The following is an 11464-nucleotide window of genomic DNA, read 5'->3' as shown; positions in this document are numbered from 1 at the left end:
CTTCTCTGTGGCATTTTGTTCTAGCAGCTCAAATGAACTAAGACAACTCACTACTTATTACTTCCTGATAGTGTTACCTGTCCAACTAGGCAACAAGACATTCATACTTATGTCCCTAGACAATAAAAATTTCTTTTCCCTTCCCAGACAATCTTGAAGGCCTAACTCAAATATTTCCTTCTTCATAAAGCCTTATACAAACTAGAGGGTTCTCCCCTCTCTCTGGAATGCCTACTATATGTAGCCTGAATAACTAATCTGCCAAGTAATCACTAACTGCCTCATGAAATCTTTTCAACGAGTCTCTCAAATCGCTATTTAAATCATGTATTGTTACTTAATTTATCACACTTTTGTCTTGTGTGTCCAATAAGACAATATCCTCCTGGATGACAGCAGCTATGCCTCATTCATCTCTGTACGCCCTCTAGCTGAGCACCACGCTTTGCACAGAGCTCAATAAATATTATGTGTGATTTGACTTGAAATGCTTAACTTAGAATATCATAAAAGACTATGCCATTCCACACTCCGAGGAAGTCATTAAGATTTAAAGAGACCATTAAGGACTAATCCTACAACTGAGAGAAGAGTAAATTGCTTACTTTTAGGCAGATATGTTAACTTTCTAGGCCACTAAGGTTCTATTTGAGCAATTTACTAAAAGTAAATTACTAAATGGATCCAGGTAGCTCAAAAAGCTTAATACCTGTTACTTCCTCCTAAGAGGTAAGCTATTCCTCTTTTCCCTGCTCTGAGCAACCCCAGTCAAGTCCATCTACTGCTTATAAGATATTGAGAATTATATTTACACAGAGCTAACTTACATAGCTGAACAAGGCAGTCCTGTAAACTGCAGGATTGCAGTACACTGTTGGTACCCAGTTGCTAGTGGATGCCATGATATTAACATCACTCTTCTCTTCTTCTTACCCCATATTCTAAAATACTCATATGTAACACGGGAGAAAGGGAAAAATAATTAAAACAACTGCATTCACTGTTAATCGATGCTGGAAGTGTGCTCAGGAGTAGGGATACAAAGAGTTTTAAAACATAAAAACATCATTCTTGCTTCATAGACCTGCCATTCTAGTTGTGGGTGAAGGGGTGGAAAGGGAAGTGGGATAGAAAACACATAAAATGTAATACATACTATAATAATGATGTTTGCAAAGTGTTCTGGGAAAAAAGCGAGGAGCCCTGCCAGCTTTGGGGAGAAGTGGGAAGAGTAGATATTTGAGCTGTACTGTAACAGGTTATTGGGAGTTTTCCAAGGGAGACAAGAGGAGGAAAAGCATTCCAAACAGAGAGATGCATGAACAAAGCAGTGGTTTGATTGGGAAATGGCAAGAATCATAGAACTGCAGGACAGAAAGAGACCTTAGAGGTACTCTAATCCGAGCTCTGAATTTTATAGACTAAAAACCACAAGCTGAAATGAGACAAGGGATGTTACATGACACAGAGCCACACAATTAAGAATGGAAAAACAAATCTTGAACCTACAGCTGTCTGCCCTATGTCAACTCTGGTGCTTAGCCTACCTTGATGAGTTGCATATTTAATAGAAGTTCAATGCAAAAAGGAGATTGGTAAGTGAATGCTACCCCACTGGAAGTCCCCCATCAGTTGTGTTCGTTCATTCATTCACTCACTGACTCACTCACTTACTCACTCAAGACATAGTGCCATCAGCTATGTGCCAGGTACTCTACTAGGAGATAGGAAGCTAGGACTGCAATAGTCACCAAGACAGACATAAATCAGAATCTCTCAGAAATAACAAATTAGTGGAGGATGTGTACAAGGAAACAAGCAGTTAGAATCAGGTTTCGACGTGTGGCAGGGGAAGTAGAGAGGACTATGGAAACACAAAGAACTTGGGATAAACTTTACTGCACAGAGAAACATCTCTGTAGGCTAGAACTTGGAGATTGAGAAGGAGCAATGTTCCACAAAGAGGTAACAGCAAGTGTAAATGTCCAAAGATGAACAAAGATCCAAAAATAAGAGAGTGCCGTATGCACAAGGGAAACTAAAATGCGTTATGTTTTAAAGTACATATGAAGCATGGAAGTATGGTTGGCTTCCTTCCTTCCTATGCCACCCCTTAGCCAACTCCCACTTATCTTTCGGTTGCAAATAATATGTTATTGCCCCCCTTCCCTGACACTCTCCAAACCAGGTCCCCTTAGTGCTATGGTCTTCACTTCATTGTAGACTGCAATTGTTGATTCATTATCTGGCTTTCCTACCAAACTGTAAGCTCCTTGAGGGCAGGTACAATGTCCTGGCTCACTGTTGCGTCTCCCATACGTCATATAGTATCTTGCACAGATATTTGTGGGGGGTAATGCACGTACCTTGTGGTAGACTAAAAAATGCCCCCAAAGATATCCAAGTCCTAAACCCTGGAACTGTAATTGTTACCTTACGGGGAACAGAGTCTCCTCAGATGTGAATCAGTTAAGGACCTTAGTGGGGGAGATTATTCTGGATTTTCTAGGTGAGCCCTAAATGCAATCACAAGTGTCCTTATGAGAGAGATGTAGAGGGAGATTTGACTATGGACAGAAGAGAAGAAAGCCATGTGACCACAGAGGTAGAAATTGGAATGAGGCAGCCACCAAACAAGGAATACGAGCAGCCACCAGAAGCTGGAAGAGGCAAGGGATGGATTTTCCCCTGCAGACTTTGGAAGGAGCACAGCCTTGCTGATCCCTTGATTTCAGCCCAGTAACAATGACTTTGAACTTCCAGCCTCCAAAACTGTGAGAGAATAAACTTCTGTTGTTTTAAGCTACCAAGTTTGTGGTAATTTGCTGCAGCAGCCACATACACTAATACAAACATGGATACACACCTTTTACCTTAAGGATTGTGTTGGTTTTGATTTTAGCAATTAATTCCTTTGGATAGATTCCCGGAAGTGCAATTGTGGGTCAAAATATATGACCATTTTTTAGGCTCAATGAAGATTACTAAAATGATTTTTAAAAACAATTTATAAAAACACCAATAATGTCTATTCACCACACCCTCTCTATCACTAAATAGTTTCATTAATTCTAATGTATGCTATTTTGGTATGCAAAAATAGTATCTCAGTCTTGTTTTAATTTACGTTTCTTTGGTTGCTAACGAAGACAAATAGTTTGCCATATTTGTTTATCAGTTTTATTTCTTTTGTATGTGTGTGAAGTTAATTTTTTGAGAGATTTGTATATATTCTTCCTATAGTAAATATGTTAAACGTTTGTTTCTTAAGTTTGCTAAAAATACTTTATCTTACTCTATCATTTGCCAGTTTATGTAGGTTGAATTTAGGTTTTTGTTTTTTTGAAGGGGCTGTGCAAAACTTTTATCTACATGAATAAGACAAAGCTGTTGATTTTTTCCTTAGTGCTTTCTTCTTTTGCTTCTAAACCTAGAAAATCTTCCCCCTTCTAGAAGCCTGATAAGAAGTAAATTCCATTTTCTTTTATATTATCTATAGATTGGCTTTATATTTAACCCATCTATCTGCCTGAAACTTACTTTTGTGTATGGTGCAGAAAGAATAACTAAACTGATTGTTTTCACAATGCAACAATGCCAGTTGTTGCACCATTTATTGAACAACCGGTTTGTTCTCCACTGCTTTGTAATGCCTCTTTTGTTATGTATTAAATTCTCATATATAGTGGTACCTGTTTCTGGTCTACATGTTGTGTTTCTCTGATCTGAGTATTATTGTACCAATATCATACAGTTTTAAATACTGCATTTTGAAATTTGTTTTCAAACATGGTAGGTCTCATCCTTATGCATATTACTTCTTTTTTTTTTTTTTGAAGTGTCTTTGCACTTTTAATCTTTCAGTAACTTTTCAAAATAAGTTTATGTTCTTTTAAAACAGATTTACTCTATAGTTTTCTCCACAACATAAGGTATAGTCACAGATCCATGATAAGTGTTTCTAAATAGTAGCTATTATTAATGTTGCTAAAGAATAACTAAAAATAAAAACCACTTTTTGTCTATTTGGTTTCTGTGCTATGTAGAGCAGCTTTTCATTTTGCCAGTTAAAAAACAACCTAGTCCAAGAATTGGAGCCAATCTTCTTTTAATGAATAAAATTATTGCTAGCATCCCCCATACACACACACACACACATGCTAAATGGTATCCATTTTAAAAGACTTTAAAGAGAGAATAGTTCTTAGTTCTTAAGAGAATAGTTCTTCTCTTAGTGAGCTGAACAGACCCAGTCTTTTACAGGACTCTTCTTCAAGTTTCCAAAACTGCTGAGCTGTACTTGACTTGTGAGCCCTGAAACCACAGTACATTTCAATAAAAATTAGGTCAATGGTGAACTTTGACTAATTTGAGAAACCATTCACTTCTACATATTACTAAACATCTGCTATAACTTTCAAAATGTAACTAGACAGCATTGCTTATTAGTTAGCTCATCTACTTGTCTCCTCCTTTTTTATCTCTTGCCGTAGATAAACAAAGCTAAGCCTTAGGGATCACCTATTTTTGCAGTTAAATATTATTTATCCTACATCTGTTCATGTTTTCTATGAGCCAAGCACTGGGAATACAAAAATTAATAAGACATTGACCTGCCATTAAGAAGCTCAGACACAGCAAGAGAAGTAGACAAGTCAATAACCACAATGGGACTCTGAGATAACGCTCACTTCCTTCAAATAGAGTCAGTAAAAGTTTTTATCTTGAGGAGAAGGCAGGGTAGAAGCCACAAGAATCCTTCCTCCTAACCCCAACTTCCTCCTAACTCCTAACTCTTTTTCTTTGACAAAACAACTGGCACCTCCTATAATGACAACGCAATAGGATGAAAATTACAACAAAAGACTATGAGCACAGGGAAGATGACATTTAAACTGGTCCCTAAAGAATAAGCAGGAGTTTTTTTAACATGGAAAAAATATGGGAGGCATTTCAGGAAAATGAAACATGAGGATGTGGGAGAACATGGAATGTTCTGGGAAAAGAAACTACTCCAGTGCAGCAAAAGCGTGGAATTTCAGTTACACACACATGTGGACAAGATGAGACACAGCATAGGGAGCCAAGCCTTGAAAAATAAGTTGGAGGTGGATTAAAAGTCCTTAAATGCATTTGACCTCTATACTGTTGTCAATGACAGTCAGATTGGGATCTTAGAGAATAAGATAATTCATTAACCTGGTCCTTTCCAGCTTTCACTGCCACTGTTCCACTAAAAATATTATTGTCAAGGCCACAAACAGTCTCCATGTTGCAGATCAGTGTATTTAAAAGCATTAAAAATGGGTAATAATGCTGGTGGACATATGGAAGGTCGATTGAAGAGGATCAAGACTGTGGCAGCACTTCCAGTTGGGACATTGTTGCCACAATTAAAGCAAGAAATGCTGAAGGTCTGAAAGAAGGAATTGGCAACGGTATACCGATTATAGAATTGTTTACAACATAGAAAGGAGAGAAATCTGTGATTTGGAAAGAAAGGAAGGAAGGCAGGCAAGTGAGAAGGAGGTGAGAGAGAGGAAAATGGAGTGAGGAGGAAAGAAAGGAGAGACAGATTATAGGCAACCAAAAGTTAAGGGTTTGATTTTCAGGAACAGTTCAGAGCAAATTATATAAGGAGAGTAGCTTCCATTTTGTACTTCTTAAAGACTAGAACAGAAGAACTTCTGTAAGCAGACATTTGGCATTTGCCTTATGACACCAACGCTCAAACAACTGAGAGAATTAAAGCTGGTAATTAAGGCTGGCAATCAGGGTTTTTCAGCTCTTGTGGATTTAATAACCCTTAATTTACAAACGCTTGTGCCAGAAAGACTGCATCCTCAAAAAAATCAAAAACACGGAAGCATAACTAATAAACAAGCACCAGTGTTTGATTAAATATCAAAGGAAGAATGGAAACCTGAAGAAAACATTTCCATGATTCAGTATATCCTAATAACAGTCAGGAAAATGTGGACTAGAGTGCTTCGCAGGATAGCTGAGATGTACAGAAGAACTGTGGTCATGCCAAATCTCACCTCCTTCCCCGAAGTCTCAAGGGAAGAAGTGTCCTTTTTGTTCTGGGCTAACCTCTCTACCTGGGTTCCTGAATCCATTTCTTCCCATCTCCTCTGGTAACATGACGCAAAGGTTATTTCCCCCTTCTCCTGTATTTCAACATCCTGTTCTCTCCACAGGCTGCTTTCAGGAGCCTAATCAAGCTTAAGTTCCTCTGTTTGGAAACATACACTTTGGCTTTTAATTTCCCACTAGCAATCCCTGTCCCTTCTCAGCAAGTTGCTCCAAACTACAGTCTTGTTTCCCTTAGTGACTCTTCAGTGAACTGTAGTCAAGATTCTGCTCTTACTACTCCCCTGACACACTGCTCTGGCAAAGGTCACCTTTGACATCCTAACCCACTGGTTTCTTTTTATTTGAAATCTTGACCTCTCCGAATCACCTGATTATATTGATATCTCCCTGCTTGGAACAACTCTTCCTATGGTCAATAGAAAATAGCTCTCTTGAGACCGATGTGCCTAATTTTGCCACTCTTTCTTGGTTTATTTGCCAGATCCCCTTCCTCCCCAGTCCTCTAATGTTGGTAATTGCCAGGGATGACTTCTCTGTTGCTTTCCTATATTAACATTCTGCAATGTTATCTTAGCAATTCCTTTATCTTCAAGCTTGACATCTATATGCCAGTAACACCCAAATCCATGCCTCTATATCAGACCTCTCTCCTGTGGTCCAGAAGCACCTATTTTACTGCCTGGATTGCTTGCAGACGTCTCAAAATCATCTCCAATCTATACTCTGTATTTGCTTCTCTTCTGAACTTTCCTCATCTTAGTGAACGGCCGACCACCCATCTGATCATCCCAGACAGGAATCTGGGGATCATGTTATACTTCTCTCTCTTCTTCATCCCAGTCCACAACCAAGTCCTGCTGATTCCCAGTATCATTTCCCCAGTATGTCTCCTTCTTTCCATCCTTGTGGCTACTGCTTTGTTCAATCCCAAAGAAATAGTATTCTAAGGCTCTCTCTATCTCCATCTAACATCCATTTTATCCATCCACCATGTTATGGTCAGAATTTTTTTCTCAAACTGCAGTTCCTTCCCTGTATCCCAATTCTTTATACTTTTGTGTCTGCTCACTCACATTCCTTGGCCTAGAGTGACTTAGTCCTTGTTTATTCAGAGCATTTACTCACTTTTTAGGCACATTTCAAGGATAACCTTCTCCATGGAGACTTCTTAACCCTCCCAATCCCATAAAATTGATGACTCATTCTTGCAGTCCCATTGCATTCTTTGGCATCTGTCATGCACCCCAAACACTTCATTGCACCTAAAAATAATTCTACTATATTCTAAGTTCCCCTAACTCTATTTTAGGTTCCTCGATGTCAGAACTGGAACTTATTCATCTTCCTACTCCTGGCGCCAACATACTGTGCAACATATAGTTGACAACAACATTAGCTGGCTAGATGAGTAAATAGCCCTTACAGTGTCAGAAGAATAAAACCACTATCACAAAAGATACTTCCTTTAGTCTAAAAATGGTAATAATATAGCACATTAAAATGTCACTACAGCAACACAACTCAGCCTCAAAATTTGGTTCTGCCTTTAAAATACAATTCTAACTATAATAATAATGAAATATGAAATGCTCATTGAATAATATTTTCCAGGGCAAATAGAAAGTGTAGGTTTTCATAATTGCGTGGAGATTTGCTATCCAATGTAGTAAGACTCTTCCACTAACTACAGCCCCTCTGCCCCTGCCCCATGTAGAAACAGTGTGCCCCTGCTGACCCTTGAGAGTCCCCTCAGGCTACAGTTACACACCTGTGGGCCCTGAGCCATGTTTATGCTGCTGGTGCATAAGAGCGCGGAGAGCAAAGAGCAGAAGCAGTGTTAGTTTACACCGACACTCTGTGCTTTTGAAGGCAGACTTGCTCTGGAGCCAAGCTCACACTAGGGTTCTACTGAAGACGTTATCCAGCACTCATGACCTTGCCTTGCTTAACTTTCTCTTCCTTCCTGAATCTAGTTTGACCAACCCAAATCTGATCTATTTCTTGCTCTGACCTTTAGTTCTTTCTCAGAGTTAATTCCAGGAGGACGTTCACCGCATCCTACAAAGCAAAGGGAGACAGCAGCTAAGTAAGGGGGAATTCACCAAAATTTGGCAGGAATAAAAAGAACAGAGCCAGAAATGGGGTCCTTAGTGGCAAAGGTCAGAGATTTACAAGGAGCTACTTACAGATGCAGTCCAGTCTCAGGCCTGGTTCCTTGAAATCAAAGATTACCTGATCCAAGGGGAATTTGCTGGATAGAGCTTCAGAAGTAGGGATAGGGAGAGTAGACCTGTCAGAATCAGAGGCAGGGCATATTTCGGGAACTGGCCTAAGCCGCCAAAACAGGTGGGGGTGGAGTCACAGCACGAATCCCACTGTCGGACCCCCAAGCTTGTGCTTATTGAGCGACCACCCTGAACTGTCAAGGGTGTTGGTAAAAATCAAAGCTAAGGTACATAAAACCCCTTCCTCAGTACCTGACATGTAGGATGTGGCTACTGTTCATACTACTAATATTATCTCACACTTGAAACCACAAGGTCATCAGCCACTTTTTTCCTCTCAGATTTATCTTAATTGGTTCAACAGTTCACTATCTGAAGAAGCTTTGTGAACTCTTCAACCCCGCAATTTCGTCATGCTCACCTTCCTTATAAATTTTTTCAAGAGTTTGATGGACTTTTTCCTAGGGAATTCCACTGTGAAACATTCTCTGTGCAGAGAATTTTCTGGTACACTCATCCTGTCTCCAGTAGATTTAAATAATACCACTGTGATTTTAAAATATGGTTCTCATTCTACGGTGATTCTGTTTTTTTATTCATTTGTTTTGATGATAAGCTTCTGCACTCTCTCTGGATACACCTTCTCAGCATCTTCAAAGGCCTCTCTTCCTCCACTCAAGCTTAAAGTCTTGGAATTCCAACACCGATCCTCCTTACACCCTGAAGAGCTGGGATATGATATCTGGTCACAGGCTGAATGAAGTTCTTAAATATTATTCCTTAAATTGCTAAATATCCAGAATGGACCAATTCCAACACTTTTCCTACTAACATCCTGGTGGAGTGGTAGCTATGCTTTGTTTCCTATAAATGTATACCAAAAATTATATATAAAATATATTTTGTTAGTGTATTCGATAAAACAAAGAAATATATTTACAGGATGAATAATCTTACAAAAGTAAATCTCCTATCATAAGAACCAAATAAGGAAACAAAACAGTCTTTAAAATTTTGTCAACCTTACACAAGAGACACGTGTACATTTCAAGAAGCTTAGAAGAGATCAACAAGAGGAACTTTGTTCATTTTTGTCATGTTTGCATTTCGACTTTCAAATAATTGATTCCACATAGAAACTGAAGGATAAGCAATTTTAAAATATACTTCATGTCATATATATTGTCACTCGATAATATTCAACATAAATTTAGCAACACTGAATCCTCCAGATGAGTAACAGCATTAATATTTCACCATACTGATATTCCCTTTTTAAACATGGTTTATAATATTTGGAGAGTTTTAAAACAGAAATCTGAACTCCCATAAGAGTATACATTTCTCTGCTATTTTTCTTTTGTGTGTCTCAAATTTTGTTGTTATTGTTCCATATGACATGTGCATGAATGACTGCAGAGTTTCTGCTAGCCTGGACTGCAGCTCCTGGAAATAGTAGCACGTTACCCAGATCAAGTGCTGAGATCAAGTGCTGCCTAAACAATAATTCTTTTATTGCTAAAATTTACTGTTGGTAGTAAATAGTTATGCTCATTCCTAAAAAGAAAAGAGCTAGAAAGAATTTGGAGTTCAGAAATGGACTCTTTTAGGTTCTTAAATTTGGGGTTACAAACTTCATACCATCATACTGATGAAGTCATAATTGCTTGCATTTCAAATGTTGCAAAAACTGCCCAAAGTGATTCAGCTCTTAAACATGGAGAAGAGAGAACAAGAAAGATGTAGACTTAAAAGGTTATACTTACTTCATAGATTAAAAAGTTTCTTTGCAATTGCTGGTGACATTTGTTTCCAACGAGCAATCCAATTTCTGATTTCTGCACGCTCCGCTGGACTGTCTTTTATTACTGTTTCTCAACGCTCCACAGTCATCCTTCATGGTGGGAAATGTTCCTCAGTGTTCTTAATGCGTTTCCTCTGCATCCCTCACTTGCACTCACTTCATTTAAGCTTCATATGCAGTAAATGCTTACAGCTCTCATTACACAGCTCTCATATCTTTCAAGAGCCATTAAGAACTCTACTTTTTTGAAAATAATGTTTATACTATTCTTGTTAAAGCCATGAAATTTGGACTTACAAGACCCAATTTTGCCACTTACCAGCTTTATAAACATGAGCAAATCATTGATCTCTCTGAATCTTAGTTTCTTCACCAGTAAAAATGGGAATCATAATGACATCTCTTTTACTTATCCAACCTCCACCAGTAACTAGTTGTTTGATTTGGGCACATTGTTTAACCTCTCTGTGCCTCCATTTCCTCTTTTACAAAATAAGCGTAGGCATACTACCCATGTTGTAAGGCTGTTTAAGGACGAAATGAGACAATACACGCCAAATGTATAAAACAAGTACATGGTAATTGTTCAAAAAATGTCGGATCTTGTTATTGCTGAGGAGACAAAATGAACTAGTACATGCAGCATGACATAGTGGAAAGAGAAAGGGCTTCAGAGTTCAACAGACTTGGGTTCAAATTATGCTCTGCCATTTATTGGCTGTGACATCTTACATAAGTTACTCTACCTCTCTGAGCCTTAGTTACCTCAACTGCAAAATTCAAAATTATGAATATTAACAATAGCAGACATAAAGAGTACAGTGAGTACTCACATAATGGTGGTTATTATGAGTACTACACAAAAGTTACTTGCCAAAAACATCGTTACTCAAATAGTACTTAAGAGAGTAGTATTCAGATATATGTGAAGTCCCTATCTCAAGCCTTACAAGGAAAAGTAAAAAGAAAGCATATTCTAAAGAAACAAGAAAAACAACAACAGTGAAATGGAACAAATCTATGTCTATAACAAAGTAATGAATATATCAGCAAAATTCATAAAATGAAGAGAAAGGTCTGTGGACTCACAGCTACAATCTTCTGCCTGGTAGGTTTGCCAAACAGCAACTGGTAGGTTATACATATATTTCTTTCTAAGGAAATCAGACTTAGTCAATGGGTGGCCCTTACCACAATTCTAACAAACATCTTCACTATCCAGAGCTAAAATGAGAAATCTATATGTAGCATAAGATAATTCCAAAAAGTCAGGATAACTTCTTGTTGGCCTGGTGTGACATGCTAGGTTAGGATGGAGATTACATAGTGAGATAGCCAG

This window comes from Equus caballus, chromosome 9 (genome assembly GCF_041296265.1).
Source record: "Equus caballus isolate H_3958 breed thoroughbred chromosome 9, TB-T2T, whole genome shotgun sequence".
Classification (NCBI taxonomy): domain Eukaryota; kingdom Metazoa; phylum Chordata; class Mammalia; order Perissodactyla; family Equidae; genus Equus; species Equus caballus.
The sequence above is the reverse complement of the archived record's forward strand: the minus strand, read 5'-3'. Positions refer to the sequence as shown.